General features: G+C 41.6%; 1 long non-coding RNA gene across 1 annotated transcript in view; it reads left to right on the top strand.

Annotated features, from left to right (window-relative positions):
* Positions 1 to 17585, top strand: part of LOC119088027 — a 49547-nt gene extending 31962 nt beyond the window's left edge. Inside the window, exon 3 of the long non-coding RNA XR_005091583.1 lies at positions 17411 to 17585. This is a non-coding gene — a long non-coding RNA (uncharacterized LOC119088027). The remainder of the gene's footprint in view (positions 1 to 17410) is intronic.
* Positions 17586 to 21144: the final 3559 nt, after the last annotated feature.

Raw genomic sequence — 21144 nt, 5'->3', positions numbered from 1 at the left:
ACTGATTATTGATATTGTTGGCCTTGGGACAGAAGAGTTCCTCACAATCCCTTAGGTAGGAAAGATAAAGTGAAAGAAGGCAGGAGAATGGGCAGTCTCCATAAATCCCCACCCTCCACCCTCCAAGGCTCAGGGAACTCTGGGGAAGAGGAGACAGAAATAGTATATGAGCCAGAGAGAATGGAGGACACCAACAAAGCAAGGCCTACTACACACAACAGGGCTTAGCACACATATGAACTCATAGACTGAGGTAGCATGCACAAGGAGGGCTTGCATGGGTCTGCACCAGATGGTATCTAGAGCTGAGAGAAGTGGACATGCATCCACATCCCTAAAACAGAAGCTGTCTCCAATTAATAGCCACTTGCAAATGAAAAATTAGTTGCAGACTGAAGTTTCTTGGTCCCACCTGGGTCTACCCAGGCCACAGCCATTTTTTTTTTTTATAAAATAATCATTCAGAGGGTTAATATTAATTATAAACTGTTTGGTCTATGGCTCAGGCTTATAGCTAGCTAGCTATTACATCTTAATCAATAGAAATTAACCCATTTCTATTGATCTATGTATTGCCATTGTGGCTGTGGCATTACTGGTCTGCTGGCATCTTGCTTCTTGGGTGTCTGTCTCTAGTCTTCCCTGACCCTGCTTTTCTTCTCCCTGTATTTTTGCTTGGATTTCCTACCTGGCTCTTATCATGCTTTACCATAGGCCAAAGCAGCTTTATTTATTAACCAGTGGGAGCAACACATAGTCATAGTATGCAGAAAGATCATCCCACAACAGTTAGTTTTCTGCAAGGGAGTCTCATTGGGGAAACAAACCATGCTTCAGGGTAGGCTTCATGCCCAACAGTAGATGGCCAAGACAGAATGAATTCAATGGCATCTTTGGAGGTTCTTTGTCTCATAATGTTAAGTCAGGGCATTAAAAAAAAAAAAAACAACCTTACAGGTCCTTTGCATACATACCATGCATGGCTTCTGGTTTGGGTGTTTATGGGATTCTTAGCTGTGCAAACGTGTATCTCTGCATCTATATGTGTTTCTTGTGCTTTTTCTTTGGCTCTTTTTCTTGTTTGGGTGTGTTGTCATATTCCGATTTACTTATTTATTATTTATCTTATTTTGTTATTATTCCTTAGATGCCTATTTGTTTTCTAATGATACAGAAAAGGTGTGGATGCAGATGGAAGGGGAGGTAGGGAGGAACGGGGAGGAGTAGAGGGAGGGGGAACCATAATAATCAGGATCTATTGTATGAAAAAACTACTCTCAATAAAACAACAACAAAACCATAATGACTGCGTATTCATCCTCATCAAAACCTGTAAGTCTCATGAATCTCCAGAAAGTAAAGTGAAACATATTTTTCAAAATTAAACAAAAAACAACAACAAAAAAAGAAAACACTAGAAAGGAGAGAACTCAAAATGAATCCAAATGAACCATCTGATTCTAAGAGCCATTTGAAGGAGAGCCCTTTTCTACACTTGAAAAGAAGACGACGATAAACATGCACATGTTATTCGTAATCTTCTCTCTCTCTGACAGAAGCAACTTCAGAAAGGAAGGGTTGATTTTGACTCATGGTAGTAGGAGATGGCAGCCAGTCACCCTTTCTTCCTCTGGTGGAAATGGTGATAGAAATGATGTCTCTGGGGAAGGAAAGGACTGCTGAAGAACTGAGGTTCTTTATAGGAGTCCATAAGCCCCTTCTTTGTTTGGAGGCAGAGCTCAGTATACATGCCATGGAGGAACTCATGTCATTTAAGTGCGTATTCAGAAAGGGAACAGGCAGCCATTCCTCTGCAGCTTGTATGCCTTTAGATTCTTTTGATTTGTCATTGACTTCTTTTGAGGAGAGGGAAAGGGAACCAGGCTGTGTGGTTAGTTGCTGAATTCTGCTACTTTGTTCCCAAATTGCGTGTTTCTTTTATTGCTTGTGGGATTTTGGAGTGGGTGGGGGTGACATTACTCTTTGGGTGAGTTTATCTCACTGTGTAGTAAGAGCGTAGACATGAGATCTACAGAGGCTCCACACTGAGTAGATCCCATGAGCACAGGCCTGGGTGCATGTGTCTTAGGTGGTAGAGTACACACCCTCCGTGAGACTGACACACTGGCCCCACTGGCCCCACTGAGGCACACATTCCAGGACTGGGAACTGTAAAGAGGCTTGCACAGCAGATCTCTAGAACTTGTTCATTTTGTAAAGAAATGTAACATCCAATGTAACAGCAGCTCCTCGCCACTCCCACTCCCAGCCCAGCAGCCATCTTGCTTCTTTGAGTCTGGCCAGTCACCTTACACATTGAAGTTACTCAGTATCTGTCTTTCTCTGATTGGCTGGTTTCACTTGGTATAATGTCTTGGAAGTTCTTCTGTGCTTTCTCACAGGATCTCTTTATTATTACAGATTATTTTTTGGATAAGGGTCTTACTATATTGCCTATATACTACTGTATTTACCAAGGCTAGCCTCAAATTCCTGGGCTCAAGAATGGCTTCTCTCTCATCTTTCTAAGTAGCTGGGAAAACAGGTATGTCCCATCATACCTGGCTCCCTTTCTTTTCATGGCTGAGTCATATTCCATGATTGTCTATACATAACTATATGTTTTTATCTTCTCACTGGTGATACACATTTGGGTTATGTCAATACTAGAACTGGGAGGTGTCAATGCATTTTCAGTGGGCTAACATAGCCAGGAAAGCCGCCCATCTAAGCAACAGGTGAAGGTGCAGTTGCCATCGTTCACAGACAGATATTATGAGATTTTCTTGCAGGTTATCTGTATTTTGACTCTTGTTTGGAATATACTACTTCCTGCTATTTGATTAAGTAATAACAGTGGTCCCTGTATTCTCTGGAGTCCTGAGGCTTCAGAGTCTACTTACTGCTGTGTGTTTCTACTTTCTCCCCTGCTTTGGAGGTTGCCTGTGAATAGCTTTGTATTCTGCCCAGAATTTATGACTGTTGGGGACATGAAGAAGGATTTGACACTCGGCTCATGTGTCCCTTTGACATCCACAGCCAGATCCCTAGACACAAAGACACTCGGGAATCCCAAGACAATAGCTGGACAGAACTGGGCTTAAGCATAACAGATGACAATTGACAAACTATATATTTTTTTTTTTTTACTTATTTATACATAAAATACCTACAGAGAAAAGAAAAGAGGTTGGAATATAGTTTGTGAGAAACAGTGGAAGAAACTTTTCATGTTGAGCATGGCCACCAATCCTGGAACAGAACCAGAGGGTTCACAAAAGAAACAAGTCCAAAATATTTTGGAGTAAAAGGGAAAGCTGCTGCATAGCCTCAAGGGCATTTGTCCAAGTCAGAGAGCACAGAGCATCTTGGGGCAACGAAATAGCCATCAACCAAGCCATTCACATATTTGCCAAAAAGCCAGATGTTCTTCATGGAAATACTTGCTTACAATAATTGGACCTTTTGGATACATTCCTGCTATTTGTAGGGCAGAAATGATACCTAAATGTGGTAAGTAAATGTCACACCACACCCTTCTTTGCCAAAATAGTTCTGTGATTTAGGAATGAGGCTTTTAAAAGACATTCGCAAGCATCTCTCAGTTTTTAAAAGCGCACATGTATTTTATTATGGATTTTAAACTCGAGCTTTGGTTTGTACATTGCTTTGAGAGCTAGGAATTTTCATAAGAAAATTAATGATTGATAAAAAAATTTCTTCTCTGGCTCTAGAGAGTAAAGAATGATGGATTTAGACTGGACAGTCAGACAAAGTAACATCGTGTTTTAATCAGTTTAAAGGCTGTGAGTGCAACTCAACGATAAAGTACTTGCCAAGCTCCGAAGAGGCCCTGTCTGGGTTTGATCTCCACAAAAACACCGAGAGCAAACTCATGTACAGCTTTATCTTACAGGATGAACATAGTCTTTGAGAGCAGGAGGCGATGGCCAAGATCACTCAGTTTAGTTCATTTGTGGGGAAACACCAGGCCCTGAACAGAATTGATGATTTGCATAGACATGGATTAGTCAGGTTAAGGTTTGTAGTGGGAAGTCGTGTTCTCTGTCCATATAAACTTCTGTTAGTGTGATCCTCACAGGAATTCCCCCTTTTCTCTTATACCATCATCAATTTATCCGATTCAGGGAATGGTGCACATTAACCTTCCTGGTGGTCGAGATAGAGCCTAGAGGCCTTGCTTGCACATGCCAACCAGCTGTTCTATACTGAGCCGCACCCTACCCTAATTTTAAAATTTATTTATGTCAGAGACTTTGGCTCCATGTTGATGTTTTCTTTCTTGCAGTGTCCGCCAGTCCATCCTTCCTTTCTGAAACATGTTTGCCCTCAGTTTCCCAAGTCTTCTCTACTTTTGATCATGCTTTCTCAGAGTTTCTGTGGATGTCCCTTGCAGGCATTCTGAAATATAAGCTTCTTCCAGACAGTGTCTTTGCCTGTGTTCTCTCCTGGTTCCTACAGTTTGTCCTTGTTCCTACCTCTTGACTGTCCCTTTTCTGCAGTTGACTCATTGATCAACATTTCTTTCCCCACTGTTTAGAGAAAACCTATTTCTGGGTGGCATCTTTCCAAACCCCAGTCTATTGCTGACCTCACTGTCCTCAACAGCATGTTCCTTCTTCTGTCCTCTGGCCACCAACAGCTGGACCAGGAATTCTCACATCTTCTTCAACTACCCTTTTCCCACCAAACAGTTTTGCTTTCTTAGTTCATCTTGCATGTCTCTGCCTACATTTCTAATCTTTGTTCCTCCCACAGTTTGGGTAACTGACATCACACCTTATAGAACCACAGTATTTATTTCTATTCCTTCCCCTTCAGTTTTCATTACTGGTCCTTAAAATGCAACTAGAAACATGTTTTTCCATAATCAAAATCCTGTAGTAGTTCTCATTGTCCACAGAGGGAAGAGTATAAACACTTTGCCATGTTCAAACTTGTCTGCCATCCGCTCACAAACTAATTCCAGTTTATTCCCTACATTTGACATGTCCTGTAGCCCCTGGATGCCAGAACTACATCCTTCTGTGGTGATATTTTGTTTGTGCACCAAAATAAAGCTTATCTGGGGATCAGAGGGAAAAACTAGCCACTATATTAAAAACAGAGATCAGGCAGCGGTAGCACACACCTTTAATCCTAGCATTGGCCAGGCAGAGATTCATCCAGATCTCTGTGAGTTCAAGGCCACATTGGGAACAGAGCCAGGCATGGTGGGACATGCCTTTAATTTTAGTGCTAGTTAACCATAGAGGTCTGGAGGTCTGTACAGACAGACAGGAAGTGATAGAGCTGAGTGGAAAGTGGAAAGTGATGTAGCTGAGCAGAGAGAGGAAGTAAGATGGCAGGGCACAGAAAGTTATATAGGCATGAGTATACAGGAAGTAGCTCTCTTGGGCTGAGGATTTCTTAGTGGTAAAAATGTGACTGGCTTCTTTCTGCTTCTCTGACCTCTTAGTTTTCACTCCAGTATCTGGCTCTGGGTTTTTTTTTTTTTATTAATAAGACCATTTAGCAATTTGTTGTACATCCTTCCTGTCATCCTTTATTAGTTCATGCATTTAAAATACATGTTTATTGTTTCCATATCATTTGTTTACCAATTTGCTTATTCCTTTCTGAATAATCCAATTTTTCTTTGAAAAAAACTTCTCTGAACTTTGATAGTCATGAATTAAAAGCTTCTATAGAATTGTGAACACAGGCAAGGAGACAACTAGTTAGACTGACACATTAGGTATTAAGTGAAACATGGTGTGCTGGAGGTGTGTTACTATGTCCTAATGGCTCTGTTGGGGGAGAGAGTGAGAAGATGTGGAGTCAATGACACAGACCCCGGGAGTCAGGTGAAAAGACAAACAGCAGACTCCTTTATTCAGTAACAAGGAAAGCCTTATATACCCTCCTCCCAGCACTGAGGCTGTGTCTTGATCTGGTAACATTGTGTGGGCATGAGCAGGAGCTCTGGACAGTGCCCCAATCTGATGACATTGTGTGGTCATTCCTCATTGACTGGGCACGATTAGGAATTCTGATGTTTAGGAATTCACTAGGCCCTCAGGCAGACTCCAGGTTGGCTAATAAGGAAGTATGTTATGTGCATGCCTTGGTAACCAGTTTAAGCCAATTTCCTTGACCCTATGGGCCTGTTCTACTACAGAAGTGATGGTGGTTAAGGAACTAATCAAGACTGACATCAGAGTTGCATGGCACTGATCATACCTAAATGTACCTGTGAAGCATTATTCTAATTATTTTTAATCAATAAAAATTCAGGAGTCAGATATTGTGGTAAGAACCTGAAGGATCAGAGGAGCAGAGAAGCCACCAGTCTTTTCCTACCTGTTCCATTCCTTCCTCTAAAAGGTGTGAGATCCTTCTCTTGTCCACCTTACTACTTTCTGTCCTATCTGTCTACAGTCCTACAAAATCTCTATGGTTAATATTGGTCAGCTAGTGTCTAGCTCCACCCTCTGACTCCAAGTAAGTTTTATTTGCCAGAACACAATCAAAATATCACACAACATACCTGGAAGTTACAAATATGGGGGAGATAGTGCTTGATGGAGAAACAGCCCTGGGAACACAGAGGTGAGACACAGGTCTCTCTGTCACTGGGACAGAATGAGGACAGAAAGGGTGAATATCATCTCAGTAGGAGAGCTGTCCACTCAGTTAAGACAAACTTAGCTAACCAAGTCTCAGAAATTTGACATCTAATAGACTCATATTGGAATTCCCAAGAATGGATAGGTAGTTCAGGAGTTGACCCAGAAACTGAGTGATGCCACAAGACTCCACATTCCTTATGCTCTGAGCACCTATTCTTGTTGTGTGTGTTACTCATCTTTAGTCCCACTGCTTTGCATTGTTCAACATTTTAACTTTACACTTCAGTTACCAATAATATACCAGTTCCAATGCCTCTTAAAGAGGTTTGTTCTCCCACCACAGCACAGGTTTTCATCCAAGGATGTGTTTTTAGGAACAACTACATGTGGACATAATAACCTCATAATGGGAGGAAAGAGACAGAATAGGTCATCATTTTTTTTTCTTGAGTTAGAATCTGGCTATGTTGCTCAATCTGTCCATGAACTCTTCAACCCCTTCAGCCTTCTTCTTACCTGTGATTTTTAAAGTGCAAAACATTGCATACTATAGAATAGCTCTTTAAATACAGCCTGGATATGGTATGTTCTCTGTTCTGTTGTCCAAGGCAAGTCATGCATGTTGTCCAAAAATCTCCCCCTCTTCCAGAGAGACATTGAAAGTTTTATGACAATAACTAGGTATATGATCCCTCAATAGGATGACTGTGAGCAATGGGATGCAGTAGTATAATATGCCACATCTTTCAGGGTTGGAAAACTACTGCACAAATTGCTTTTCATGTCTGGGATCAGAATTGGAATTAGGGAGAAATAGGTGTTTTTCATGAATATTCTTATAGTCTGATTCTATTTTCATTAGCAAATCAACAGAGATTTCTCAAAAAAGGTGCCAGAAAATAATATGATTTTTGTAGGTCAAGTTTCCAAGAAAATACAAAAGATAAAGAAATATAAACATTTCATCATTGCCATAACAGTTATTGCCTGACTCCTTTTGAATTTATATGTGCCAATTCCCAAGGCAGAGAAATCATTACATTTTTCCAGAGCATAATCAGCTTTAGTGGGCCTTTCTTCCTTTTCCACAATCAATGTAGACTTCTCTGGAAAAAGCAATTCATTGTGATGGATTTTCAGTATGAGGTGGCTCTCCAAAATATTGAGCACTGACTGTTATAGGCTGAATATAAAATATTCCCACAAAAGATTCATGTGTTGTAGGCCTGCTCTCTACCTGGCAGTACTTGGATGCTGAGGGCTCTGACCTAATCAATGAATTAGTCTCCTGATGGAGTTATGATAAAATGGCATTGTTGGGAGGTGGTAGAATGTAGGAGGAGGTTGAGGAAGTAGGTGTCTTAAGAGCATGCCTTGGAAAGATATTCCTTGTCCTGCCTCTTTCTTGTCTGATTCTGCTCCTGGGTACCATGAGATTACTAGCTTTTGATAGACCCTTCTTCTAGGACAGTCTTCTTTTCAACAAGCAGAGAAACAATAGAACAATTAGACCATGGACTATAGTTCCTAAAAACACAATAAAATGAACCCACACTTTTTTTTAAAAAAAATTAATTTTTTTTATTTAGGAATTTTTAAAATTCACTTTACATACCAACCACAGATCCCCTCTCATCCCTCCTCCTGCTCCCTTCCAGCCTTCTGTTCCCTGACTCCCCCATCCCCTCCTCCAAGAGGGTAAGGCCTCCCATGAGGAATTAGCAAATCCTGAAGCCTGGTACATTCAGTTAAGGCAGGACCAAACCACTCCCCTCTGCATCAAGGCTGAGCAAAGCATCCCACTATAGGTAATGGGCTCCAAAAAGCCAGCTCACGCACCAGGGATAGATCCTGGTCCCACTGCCAGGGACCACTCAAATAGACTAAGTAATACAACTGTCTCCCATATGCAGAAGGCCTAGTCCAGTCCCATGAAGGCTCCACAGCTGTTGGTCTAAAGTTCATGAGTTCCCACGAGATTGATTCAGTTGTCTCTGTAGATTTTCCCATCATGATCTTGACCCCCACTCTTGCTCATATAATCCCTCTTCTCTCTCTTTGACTGGGTTTCTGGAGCTTGGCTTGGTGCTTGGCTGTGGATCTCTGCCTCTGCTTCCATCAGTTACTGGATGAAGACTCTATGGTGACAGTTAGGGTATTCACCATAGTTACTGGGGTAGGCCCCTTCAGGTACCCTCTCCACTATTGCTAATAGTCTAATATGGGGCCATCCTTGTGGATTCCTGGAAATTTCCCTAGCACCAGGTTTCTCCCTAACCCTATAACATCTCCCTCTATCAAGATATCTCTTTCATTGCTCTCTTACTCCATCCCTGTTTCAGCTTGACCATCCCCTTCCCTCTTGTTCTCATTCCCCATCCCCTCCTGTCTATTGCCTCCCCTTGCCCCCAGTTTACTCTGGAGATCACATTTATTTTCCCTTCCCAGTGTGATCCATTTATCTCTCTCAGAGTCCTCCTTGTTAGCTAGCTTCTCTGGAGCTGTGGGTTGTAGTCTGGTTATCCTTTGCTTTACATCTAGTATCCACTTATGAGTGAGTACATACCATATTTGTCTTTCTGAGTCTGGGTTACCTCATTCAGGATATTTTCTAGTTCTATCTATTTGCGTGAAAATCTCATGATGTCATTGTTTTTTTACAGCTGAGTAATATTCCATTGTGTATGTACCACATTTCTTTATCCATTCTTCAGTTGAGGGGCATCTAGGTTGTTTCCACATTCCGGCTTTTATGAATAATGCTGCTATGGACATAGGTGAGCAAGTGTCCTTGTAGTATGATTGAACACCCCTTGGGTATATGCCCAAGAGTGGTATCATTGGGTCTTAAGGTAGACTGATTCCCAATTTTCTGAGAAGTTGCCATATCGATTTCCAAAGTAGCTGTACAAGTTTGCATTTCCACCAACAGTGGAGGAATGTTCCCCTTGTTCCACATCCTCTCCAACATAAGCTGTCATCACTGTTTTTGATCTTAGCCATTCTGACAGGTTTAAGAAGGCAACAGAGTTGTTTTGATTTGCATTTCCCTGATGACTAAGGAAGTTGAGCAATTCCTTAAATGTCTTTCAGCCATTTGAGATTCTTCTGTTGAGAATTCTCTGTTTAGATTTGTGCCCAGTTTTTTATTGAATAGTTTGGTATTTCGATGTCTATTTTCTTGAGTTCTTTATATATTTTGGAGATCAGCCCTCTGCCAGATATGGGGTTGGTGAAGATCTTTCCCCATTCAGTAGGCTGTCGTTTTGTCTTATTGACAATGTCCTTTGTCTTACAAAAGCTTCTCATTTTCAGGAGGTCCCATTTATTAATTGTTGCTTTCAGTGTCTGTGCTACTGGTTTTATATTCAGGAAGTGGTCTCCTGTGCCAATGTATTCAAGACTACTCCCTACTTTCTCTTCTATTCAGTGTAACTGGATTTATGTTGAGGTCTTTGATTCATTTGGACTTGAGTTTTGTGCATGGTGATAGATATGAATCTATTTGCAATCTTCAACATGTTGATGTCCAGTGATGCCAGCACCATTTGTTGAAGATGCTTTCTTTTTTCCATTGTACAGTTTTGACTTCTTTGTCAAAAATCAGGTATTCATAAGTGTGTGGATTAATGTCAGGGTCTTCAATTCAATTCCATTGGCCCACATGTTGGTTTTGATGCCAATACCAAGCTGTTTTTATTACTATAGATCTATAGTGGAGCTTGAAGTCAGGGGTGATAGTGCTTCCAGAAGTTGCTTTACTGTACAGGATTGTTTTAGCTTCTGGGTTTTTATTTTTCCATATGAAGTTGAGTATTGTTCTTTCAAGGTCTGGAAAGAATTGTGTTGGGATTTTGATGGGGATTGCATTGAATTTGTAGATTGCTTTTGGTAAGATTTACATTTTTATTATGTTGGTTCTACCTATCCATGAGCATGGGAGATCTCTCCATTTTCTGATATCTTCTTTAATTTCTTTCTTCAAAGACAAAGTTTTTGTCATATAGGTCTTCCACTTGCTTGGTTAGAGTTACCCCAAGTTATTTTGTATTATTTGTGGCTATTTTAAGGGGTTATGTTTCTTCTATTTCTCTCTCAGCCCATTTATCACTTGTGTATAGGAGGACTACTGATTTGAGTTAATCTTGTATCCTGCCACATTACTGAAGGTGTTTATCAGCTGTAGGAGTTCTCCAGTAGACTTTTTGGAACCCACACTTCTTTTAAAACTTTAATTTTAATTAAAGATGCTTACACATATGTGTGTGCAGGTTCTTATGGAGGCCAGAAGAGGGCATTAGTCCCTTGAGCTGGAGTTATAGGTGGTTGTGAACTCTGATCTGAGTGCTCAGGTCCTCTGGAAGAGCAGCAAACCCTCTTAACTGCTCAGCCATCTCTCCAGCCTCCTATTTTAAATTGTTTCTTTTGGGTATCTATCACAGACCCATACCTTGTCTTGTGAATTTGTTGTATGAGTACATGCCAGTAATATAAGCCATACATTATTCATTTTCATTGAGCATATTTTTGCTTACTCATCTGTGACATAGAATCTTCAGAACAGGCCTAGCACAAATTGGTCAAGATTTCTATTTGGTAAACATGGTATTCAACATTTCTTCAGTAGCTTAAAATTTGTAGGCCTACTTTGTGAATTTTGCTTCATTGCATTGAAGGTATCAGACTGCATTATACTACTTCCCATGAATATTAGCATGTTAGGAACTTTCCCAAGTCAAACCACTTCATCACCTCCACTACACACTAAACTGGCCCAAATTCTCCAAATGGAGAAACTTCACAATGACTTCAAGATATTCTGAGTTAAGAGTCTTTGTTCTGTTATTTTATTGTTATTTTAGAAAACAGTGAGCATGTGGTTTAGATCATAACATATGCACATTTCTGAGAATTGTTAACAGGATAGACTATAAAACTCTTTTGGAGTCTGGAAAGGTGTGAACATGTATGCAGCCTATGCTAAAGTCCTAGACAGCCTCCATCATGTGCCACTTCTTTTCATACATCCTTGGACTCACTAGCTGGATAGCATGAGGGACAATGCTCAATCAAGTGTTGAGAACGATTCATCTCCTTAGTTGAAAATGACAGGACATCCAGAGGATGAAGTGCATAAGAAAAAAAGGAATAAAAGATTTTGGTCAGAGGGGAAGAATTCCAAAATACCTAGCAATGCGCCTTAAAATAAGTTGACTAAAACAGTAGTTTGTACTGAAGTCTCCCTTGCTCTTACTATAGCATCTTGCATGATATTCATATTTGTGATTAAGCAGCAGAGCGAGTTTCAGTTCTATTTCTCCAGGCCTCTGGACTGCTCAACAGGACTTGGAGTGGGTTCTGCTACTTTTTAAGTATTTGATCCGAAATAGTTAAAATTTTCTTCCAGAAACCAATGCCAAGAATCTCAGTCAAAGCATATTAGTAATATTTTTTAAAAGATTGTTGTGAAGTGTTTCCAAGTGGGGAAGATTTGAATACTTTTAACCAATTCCAGGTGCATACTTAAACAACCAATTTTATTTTTATTATGAGGAAAGGAAATAAGAATCATTGAAATTCATAGTTGACTGCAAAATCCCTAATTTTAGTCTTTAATTATCTTACCTTCCAATATTTTGCAAGAAATGCCCCAAACTAGTGCACCAGAATTAAATAGACTTTATTTATTTATTTAAAAAATCTTCTTCCTTGGTGTTTCATACTCCATACTCATAGTCATGACAAAATGAACAACTTTGCAGGTGTGGAGGGTCTTCAAGGTGATTCAAATGCTCCAGGGTACTAAAGGGTCTGTTTGTGGGTCTGTCAGTCAGCCTAGTGTCTAGGTTGCTAGGGAACTCAAGTTTAGCTTAGGTCTCAAACCACACAGAATCTCTCTCAACTCTGGCCCCAGCCTTAGGACACTAAACAGGAAGTGCCCATGTGGAGTCATTCCTGACGTTCCGCTCTTGGGACACTCTGCTCTTCTGTATGATCAGCAGTATGCACTCTTCATTGCTAATAGGCTTGACAATGTCCATACCAAACATGAGGCAAATGATGAGCCAGAGTTATAGCTCAAGGCCAATATGAGGCACTGGGTTTAAGGCCCAGCACCTAACCTAAACCAAAAATGGAACTAGCAACAAAACAAAAACACTCCGATACATATGCTTGTTGTAATGTCTAAATGAGCTGAAAATGGCACTTGGGCCCAAATCATATTATGTTTGATAATTGTCAGAGTGAAATACTTGAAAAAATCAGTGCTATTTGCCTATATTAGTTAGACCCTATGGCCATTTGATGCAGACATAGTGTACTGGTTATTTTCTTGTTGCTGTGACAAAACACCGTACCAAAACAACTCACAGAAGGGAGTTTTTCTTCACTTATGGTTCCAGAGGGTATGAGTCCATCATGGTAGGGAGACATAGTAGCAAGTGGCAGGCATGGCATTGGGAGCAGGGAGCTGAGAGATTGCATCCTTGACCTCAAACGGGAAGCAGGGAGAGTGAAATGAAACAGGGTGAGGCCATGCACATCATCTCAAAGTACACCCCAGTGATGTACTTGCTCCAGCAAGGCTGCATCATAGAAACTTCCTTAAACAGTGCCATTAACTGAAAACCAAATGTTCAAATAATAGAGCCTATGGAGGGCGTATCTCATATAAATCATCATCTATAGCTCCCAGGCCAGGTTTTGACGATATGAGAACTCTCATGTTCTGCCTGCTTCTTTCTCTAGTTGTTTTTGACTATGAGTATACATATGTATATGGATATAGATATAGATAGATTTTATTTAATCTAGTGAAGACTTACAGAGCACCTGTATTTACTGGGTCTCTTTGGCGATGAAAATCCACGAACTCTAAAAGCTAAGGGCCCTGTGAAATTCTTGATTTCCATTTCCTCACTTCACATTGTGTAGGTTTGCATTTATAAATAAATGGTCATCTCCCAGAGCTCTCTGAGTTGATGAAGAGTAGTTACTTGCATCCATTTGACATGTGAAACTAAGAGTTTTTCCACAAAATTTGTCCAGGGCTCCATAAGCACACTGGACTTAATTGGGTCACACAAAGGACATCCAGAGTCTGTGAGAGCAATGCTTCAGTGTGCATCTGTTTTCACAAGCATTTGTCACTTCCAAATTTACAGGCTCAAGGCATCACTATACCCTTTGAGGACATCTGGTCACTTGCTAGCTCTGGCATGGTGGCCCAGGAGCTGAGGATTCTAGGAACAGGTTTTAGTGGAAGACTTTTATATTATATTATAACACAGTTTCTTTCATGAAGTTAAAAAAATCCAATATATTTTGTGTAATAGTGATACTTTTAAGAATTTCTTTAAAGTTAACATTGTTACTCCAGCTGTCTTTACTTCAGAATGGTAGAGAGAGCTGGCAAATCTTAAAGTTAACTATTTATTTAAAGCATACCAGCCTATGATTTCTATTTCAGAGTATTTTAAGGTAATGTAGCTTATTGTAGTTATTTAGTCTCATGAAGGGAAAATGCCAAGGGTAAGCAGAAACTGTTGTTTGTTTGTTTGTTGACTTAAAAAACAATCAAGGTTCTTGGGCAAGCCAAAAAGCTAGCCCCCGCCTCTATGATTAGAACCAAGTGAGAAATAAGACAGGGATAGAGGTGGCAGTTTAATTGTCAGATGTTACTGAAGGAGCAGAATGAGTTGGCCTGGAGCCAGATGAGCTTGATCAAGACTACACCCAATGACTACAGGCACATCTGGATGGATACCTAGACCCTTGGCTAACCACAACTGGATACCTGGACCTTTGGCTAACCACAGCTGGATATCTGGACCCTTAGATAACCATAGCTGGGTACCTGGACCTTTAGCTAACCACCTGACCACGTCTATCCTTGTCTATAGGTAGAAAGGGCTGAAAACATGGAGGTACACTGAGCAGAGCTAGCTTTTCCTTCAAATGTACTAATCCGCTAAGTCGGTGTCTTTCTCAAGGGTGGGAGTATGTGAGGCTAAACCATGGGCATCTTTAAGTACCCCATGCCAGGCCTACCCTATTGCAAGAGGTTTCAAGGACAAGATTCAAGCATCAGTGGAACCCTGTGCCTCCCAAAAACCAAGAGCTGTGGTGAGAACTATGCTCGGGGAAACCTGGGGCTAAGAAGTGGGGGGTTTTCCCCACCTTCTGCTCTTTGCTATGCCAAAATCTGATCCATGCTGTCCTGGTTGGGATGGGAGAAAAGCATGATAATTTCTTCTTTAGTGTTTTAAAGCTGGGCCAGTTTGTTGCTTAGCATTGGGAGGTGAATATTTCCAAGGGTTATTTTGCAGCTGAAGGGGCAGAATCCAGTGGGAAGGTCAGAAGACCTTGTGCGCACATTGTTCAAACCCAGGGAAGTGAGCATGCCTGTCTTATGCTGAATGCTCCAGAAAAGAAAGAGTTGAGACAGTGCTTTGGATAAGCTAAGGCTACACTTCCAGGTAAGTAATTTTTGTGACTATGTGTGGCTTGAGGCCACACAGGTTGAATGCATTATGGTTGACACTTGGGAGGGGGTATGCTCAGCAGTGGTCCCAACAGTGTGTCTTTGTCATTTTGGAGATTTGGAGATTACTCCCTGTGGTAATTTGAATAAGAATGGCCATCTTAGGCTCATATATTTAAATGCTTAATCATCAGGGAGTTGCACTACTTGGGAAGGACTAGGAGGTGTGGCCTTATTGGAATAGGTGTGGCCTTGTTGATAGAAGTGTGTCACTCTGGGTGGGCTTTGAGGTTTCAGAAGCCCAAGCCAGGCCCAGTGTTTCTCTCTTTGTGATGCCTGTAGACCTGGATATAGAACTCTCAGCTACTTCTCCAGCATCATGCCTGCTTGTTGTGGAACATTCCTTTACACTGTGTGAAGATGTGTCACTGTGATTGGTTTAATAAAGAACAGAATGGCCAATAGCTAGGTAGGAAGAGGTTAGGCGAGGTTCTGGGGACAGAGAGGTCTCAGGGAAGAAGAAAGGGGAGACATCAGAGGACATGGAGAGGAAATAGGAGGTGTTACATGGAAGAGAGGTAAAAAGCCAAGAGGTAAAATGTAGATTAATATAAATGGGTTAATTTAAGTTATAAAAGCTAGTGGGACAAGGCTAAGCTATAAGGCCAAGCTTTCATAATTAATAATAAGTCTCTATGTCATGATATGTGAATTGGCAGCCCAAAGAAAAATCTATTAACAAACTGCCCACATGCAGCCATTGTCCTTACCATGATAATAAAGGACTAAACCTCTGAAACTTTAAGGAAGCCCCATTTAAATGTTTTTTAATATAGGAGTTGCTGTGGTCATGGTGTTTCTCCCCACCCCACCCCCAATATCAGAGCTTTACTAGGAGGAGGGGTGGGGGACAAAAGAGAGTGATTAGGCCTGTGGAAGACACGTGCAGAAAGAGAGAGAGGTGGGGCAAGGAGGAGAGAGCAGAAGAGAGTCATGGTGTTTCTTTACATCAATAGAATAGTGACCAAGACACCTTCCCCCAAAAAGGCACTATCAAAATGGAGCAGTGTGGTAGTTTGGATGTAATTGGCCCCCATAAGCTCATAGGGAGCAGCATTTACTAGGAGGTGTGGCTTTGTTTGAGCAGGTGTGGCCTTGTTGGAGGACGTGTGTCAGTGTGAAGGTGGCCTTTGAGGTCTCCTTTGCTCAAGCTTCACTCAGTGTGGCACTCAGACCACTTCCTGTTGCCTGCAGGTCAAGATATAGGACTCTCAGCTCCTTCTCCGGCATCATGTCTGCCTGCATGCTACCTTTTTGTACCATGATGGTAATGGACTAAATCTCTGAAAATGTAAGCCACCCCAATTAACTTTACAAGAGTTGCCGTGGTCATAGCGTCTCTTCACAGCAGTAGAAGCCCTAACTGAGACAAGCAGTGTGCTATATATGGGAGCAGTTTGGCCAGACAACAGCAAGAACATCCCCATCTTGGTATCTCTCACCTCTGAGGCCTTCACCTCTGGCTATAAGTCAACCATTAGTGACTGTCTTTCCCATTCGCCAGAGATAATCAATAACTATCTGTTCTAGAGTTGGAGAATTGCAAGAAATCCACTGCTACTTTCAGGAGGAGCAAAAGTCTTCTAAGGTATTTCTCCCACCAGCTGACAACATTCAATAGTCCTCCAGTTAGAGACTGAGCCACATTAGGGAGGTTGGTAAACTTGGAAGTGGTTTAAATAGAAGTGACAGTGTGGTCTGGCCTGTGTGTTGGGAAGATATCATATTTGTATGAAGACTTACATACCTGTAAATCACAGGGGTGAAGATCAGGCCAGAACTCCATGCTCCAAATTCTATACTGTAGAACACACCCTACTTAAGACTTCTCAGCCAAATGCTGTTTCTTGCCTTGGCAATCAGTGAAAGTCAGCTGAGGACAAGAGGTCTGTCCACACCAGTGATGCTCCACAGGTCCTTCTACTTGTATACTTTGATGGCTGCTTCTTCATGGACTCTGGAGGACTGGTCTTTCTAGAGCTAGCTTAACTGCAGAGTCAGTGAGGGACTACAAGTGAGCATGCAAATCATATTCAAGTCAACAAGGCCAGAGACTACACCCTAGAGACCTTCTTTCTTGTTCTTCTAACTCCAGGACTCTAGCTACTTGCCTGAGTCACCTCAGGACCAGGTATCATACATGTAAGATGAGTCTCTGCCCCAGTGCTTTCTGGGACTGCCAGAGCAGCTACTCTTAAGCTAATTACCCTGCCTTATTTGTTTCTTCCCACAGAAAATACAGTGCTGCCTCTCTACCCTATCTGCCTTATGAAGATGCTGGCATGCCCTCTTCCTGGGAACTGTGAGACAGGCTTTCCAAAGGCCATTGTATTCTGCTCTGTTGTTTGCACCACCACACCTCAATAATAAAATTTAATGAGAGAATAATAAACAATAAGACAACTGTGGTCGTATTGTGTTCCCTGAAATATTGTGCACACTAATAAACTTATCTGGGGTCAGAAAACAGAACAGCCACAATATTAAACATAGAGGATAGGCAGTAGTAGCACACACCTTTAACCCTAGCATTCCAGAGGCAGAAATCCCTCTGGATCTCTGTGAGTTCAAGGCCACATTGGAAACAGCCAGGCATGGTGACATATGCCTTTAATCCCAGAAAGTGATCCTTTAATCCCAGGAAGTGAGGGCAGAAAGCAGAAAGGTATATAAGGCTTGAAGACTAGAAACTAGAAGCTTTTAGCTGGTTAAGCTTTGAGGCTTTTGAGTAGCAGTTCAGCTGAGACTCATTCTGGATGAGGAATCAGAAGCTTCCAGTCTGAGGAAACAGGATCAGCTGAGGAGCTGGGGAGGACCTTTAAGATTCCTGCTACAGACAAGAATAAAATTTTGCTTCAAACACACCCTTTTCACCTGCACAGTGCACATTAATTTTTAAATGCATTTTCATCAAGATTTCCAAAGCATTGAGTATGAGGGTTTGGGTTTAAGGTATTTATAAAGGGTTTAAAGTATTTCCATGTTGACTTGATATTTATATACCTGTTTTTCTCCTATAGACTTTCCCTCTAACTATATCCGGTATTTCATACAATAAGACTTTTATATAATTGTAGAGAATTGCAGTCTTAAGAAATAATACAAGTAGCTACCACATATACTTCACCTGCTTTCTCCTATGGTGATATTATGCAATCCACTGTTCCGTGTCACAAACAATAAAGTGATAATAGTATGATCCCCTGATCTTACTCAAATTTCACCAAAGCAGAAAGGACTCCATACACCCGGTCCTTGGAGCCACCATTTTATAGGCAGAACTGATTTCTGTCCCTGCCCCAACTCTTGGATACCACTAACTTCTTCTCTCTTTCTATATTTATTTTCATTTCAAGATGCTGTGGAGGTGGAGTCCTCTAGTATATGGCCTTTTGAGATTATTTTTCCCACTCAGCATCTTTCCCTTGAGATCCATCTAAGCACCTGGGTGAGCAGATACTTTATCCCTTTGTGTTGTGGAGTAATCCCACAGTGGGGTTACTTCAGTTTTGTCCCACATTGAAGGACATTGAAATTGTTACTCATTTTTTAAACCACATATTTAGTCATCAACTCTTCATATTTATTAACTCAAACTTGACCACTATTAAAGTCTTATTCTTATCTACCATGTGTCATTCTGCCATTCCTGTCACTGGGAAGAAAGAAGGTCCTGCTGAAGTCAGAGGACAGAGTTCTCTTTAAACCCAGCAGTTACTTGTCTTCTGGTTCTTCCTTCTGGATATAAGTACTCATTTCTCCTTGCCTCATTTTCTTTTCTGTGTTTGGAGCTCACACCTTTATTTCCAATATTGAAAGGGCTGAAGTATCTCTGCTGTTTACATGGTTGAGAAGATCAAGGTTACAGGAGCCACTCCTGTGCATGAGTGAGCCACACCTCTCCCAAGTATTCTTAAGCCCTGCTCATCAGTTGTGTGTCTTGGGGCTCAGGCTCCATTAAGAAAGGTCAGGCAGTATTCCCCCAAACTACAGTTCCTGGAATCCTACCTTTCTAGGAACCTAGGACTTTAACTTTGTCCAGGAGCAAACTATTTCCAGCCAACAGCCACACTAGATTATTCATTATCAGCTGCTTAAGGAATTAGCTGGACCAGAATGGAGTTGGACTTACAACCCAATTGAGAAGTTAATTAAAAAGGTGTGGATTGGCAAAGTTCAGGTAGAAGCCACATGTGTTCTTTCTTCAGTCTAAAATTAAATTTCCCCTTTTGTAACTCATTGGTGGAGTTATTGCCTAGCATGTGTGAGACCCTGGGTTTGATACAAAGAGCTGAGAAAGAAACTTGCCTGTTTTGTAAACTCTGTGCCTCCCACTTCTTATTCTTATAAATCTGAGAACCAACAAGAATGCAATGTTGCTTAAAAGTCTGAAACCACCACACTGGACTCAGAAACTCAGGCTCGCTGGAATTTGGACCTGTGTATACCACGGCCTATTATTAGCCACAGTTCCCTGCGAAGGGCTTCTTCCCTTGCCCAGGGCTTAGTCCATGCTATCTGGCACAAACACTCCTGCCACTGGGGTTAGAACAGACATCTGATTTTGGGTTTGATTTTGATAGTCAGATTTGAGGAAGTCCATTGTGGGGAACCATGAGGAAAAGCCCCTTCAAAGTCTGCTTGAAATATCCAGGATCAGGAAACTATGCAGTGATCAAGATAGGCTCGCTCTGAAGAGCCTGGACAGAAAGCTAGAGACAGAGCACACTGGCTCTGAGGAAGCTGCCCAGCACTGGTGAACCAGCAATGGGTGCCTGATGTGAGTAGAACATGTGAGAACCTCAGTTATTTGGCTTATTAGGTAAGTTAGGCTTTCTAGGGGGCACATATAGATCAAAAGTTTGGTAGTCTGCTTGAGAAGCCAAGTTTCCCATATAGAGCAATAATGCCCTGAAGTAAGGCAGTCCAACTTGGGGGCCTTGGGAAGCAGAGGGGCCTGTGAAAGGAAGATGATCTTTCACATCCACAGGTCAACTAACCAAGGCTCTAAAATATTTGTTGGAGAAAACAAGTCTGCTTTGAACATGCACAGCCATTTTTCCTGTTGTTCCCCAAACAAGACAGGATACTAATCATTGAATGTAGTATTCTCCTGATGTTAAGTAGTGTATCTCATTTTCTCCTGTTTATTCAACCTGGAACCTTACCAGGTGGTGCAACTCACACCCAGGGCAGCTCTTCTCTCTTCGGTTATCCTGACTGTGGTGCCACGAGACCAGCTGCTTCATGCTCTCGCCACCATGCCATCCATGCTGTGATGCTCTGGACTCTCAAACCGAGCCAGCATTAACTTTTCCTTCCTTGGATTGTTTTTCTCAGATATTTTCTCACAGCCGTGAGAAAATAACAGATACGCTACCTAACGTCATGTGAGGGCCTCTTTATTCAATCTGGAACTGCAACTTAATCAGGTGGTGCAACTCACATCCAGGGTAGCTCCTCTCTCTTCAGTTAAATCTTCCAGGAAAAGCCCTCATGAGCATACCCATGCTGATGCTAAGTCTTATTAATCTGGCAATGAAGATTAGCTGCTGCTGATGATAGTGTCAGTTATTGAGAAATGATTTAAGCATTTGGGAGGATGGCCATAGTTTGTGTGCAAACAGGTGACCATTTTATGGCTTGGAGTATCCGTGGGTATGAATGTTGGCAGGAGGTCCTGGAATACATCCTTCGTGGACACAGAGGAATGGAAGTATGTCCCCACTGGCACAAATTACCCATGTTCAGAAAGTCCATGCATCGATGGTAGTACTGGAATTAGACTATTTTCTTTAGAATTCACAAACATGTCCCAGCTGGTAGGTACCACAGAAGGCTGAGACCTCTCTCTTTATTAGTAACTTCCCGTGACTTACTTCAGTGGTGTCTCTGCAGAGGGCAGAAGTGACTAGGAAGAGTTGCTATCCATACAGCCTGCTTCATCCACTGGGCCATAAGCTTCCT

The sequence above is a fragment of the Peromyscus leucopus genome, chromosome 5, assembly GCF_004664715.2.
Source record: "Peromyscus leucopus breed LL Stock chromosome 5, UCI_PerLeu_2.1, whole genome shotgun sequence".
Lineage (NCBI taxonomy): Eukaryota > Metazoa > Chordata > Mammalia > Rodentia > Cricetidae > Peromyscus > Peromyscus leucopus.
This window is presented reverse-complemented; position numbering and strand designations above follow the sequence as displayed.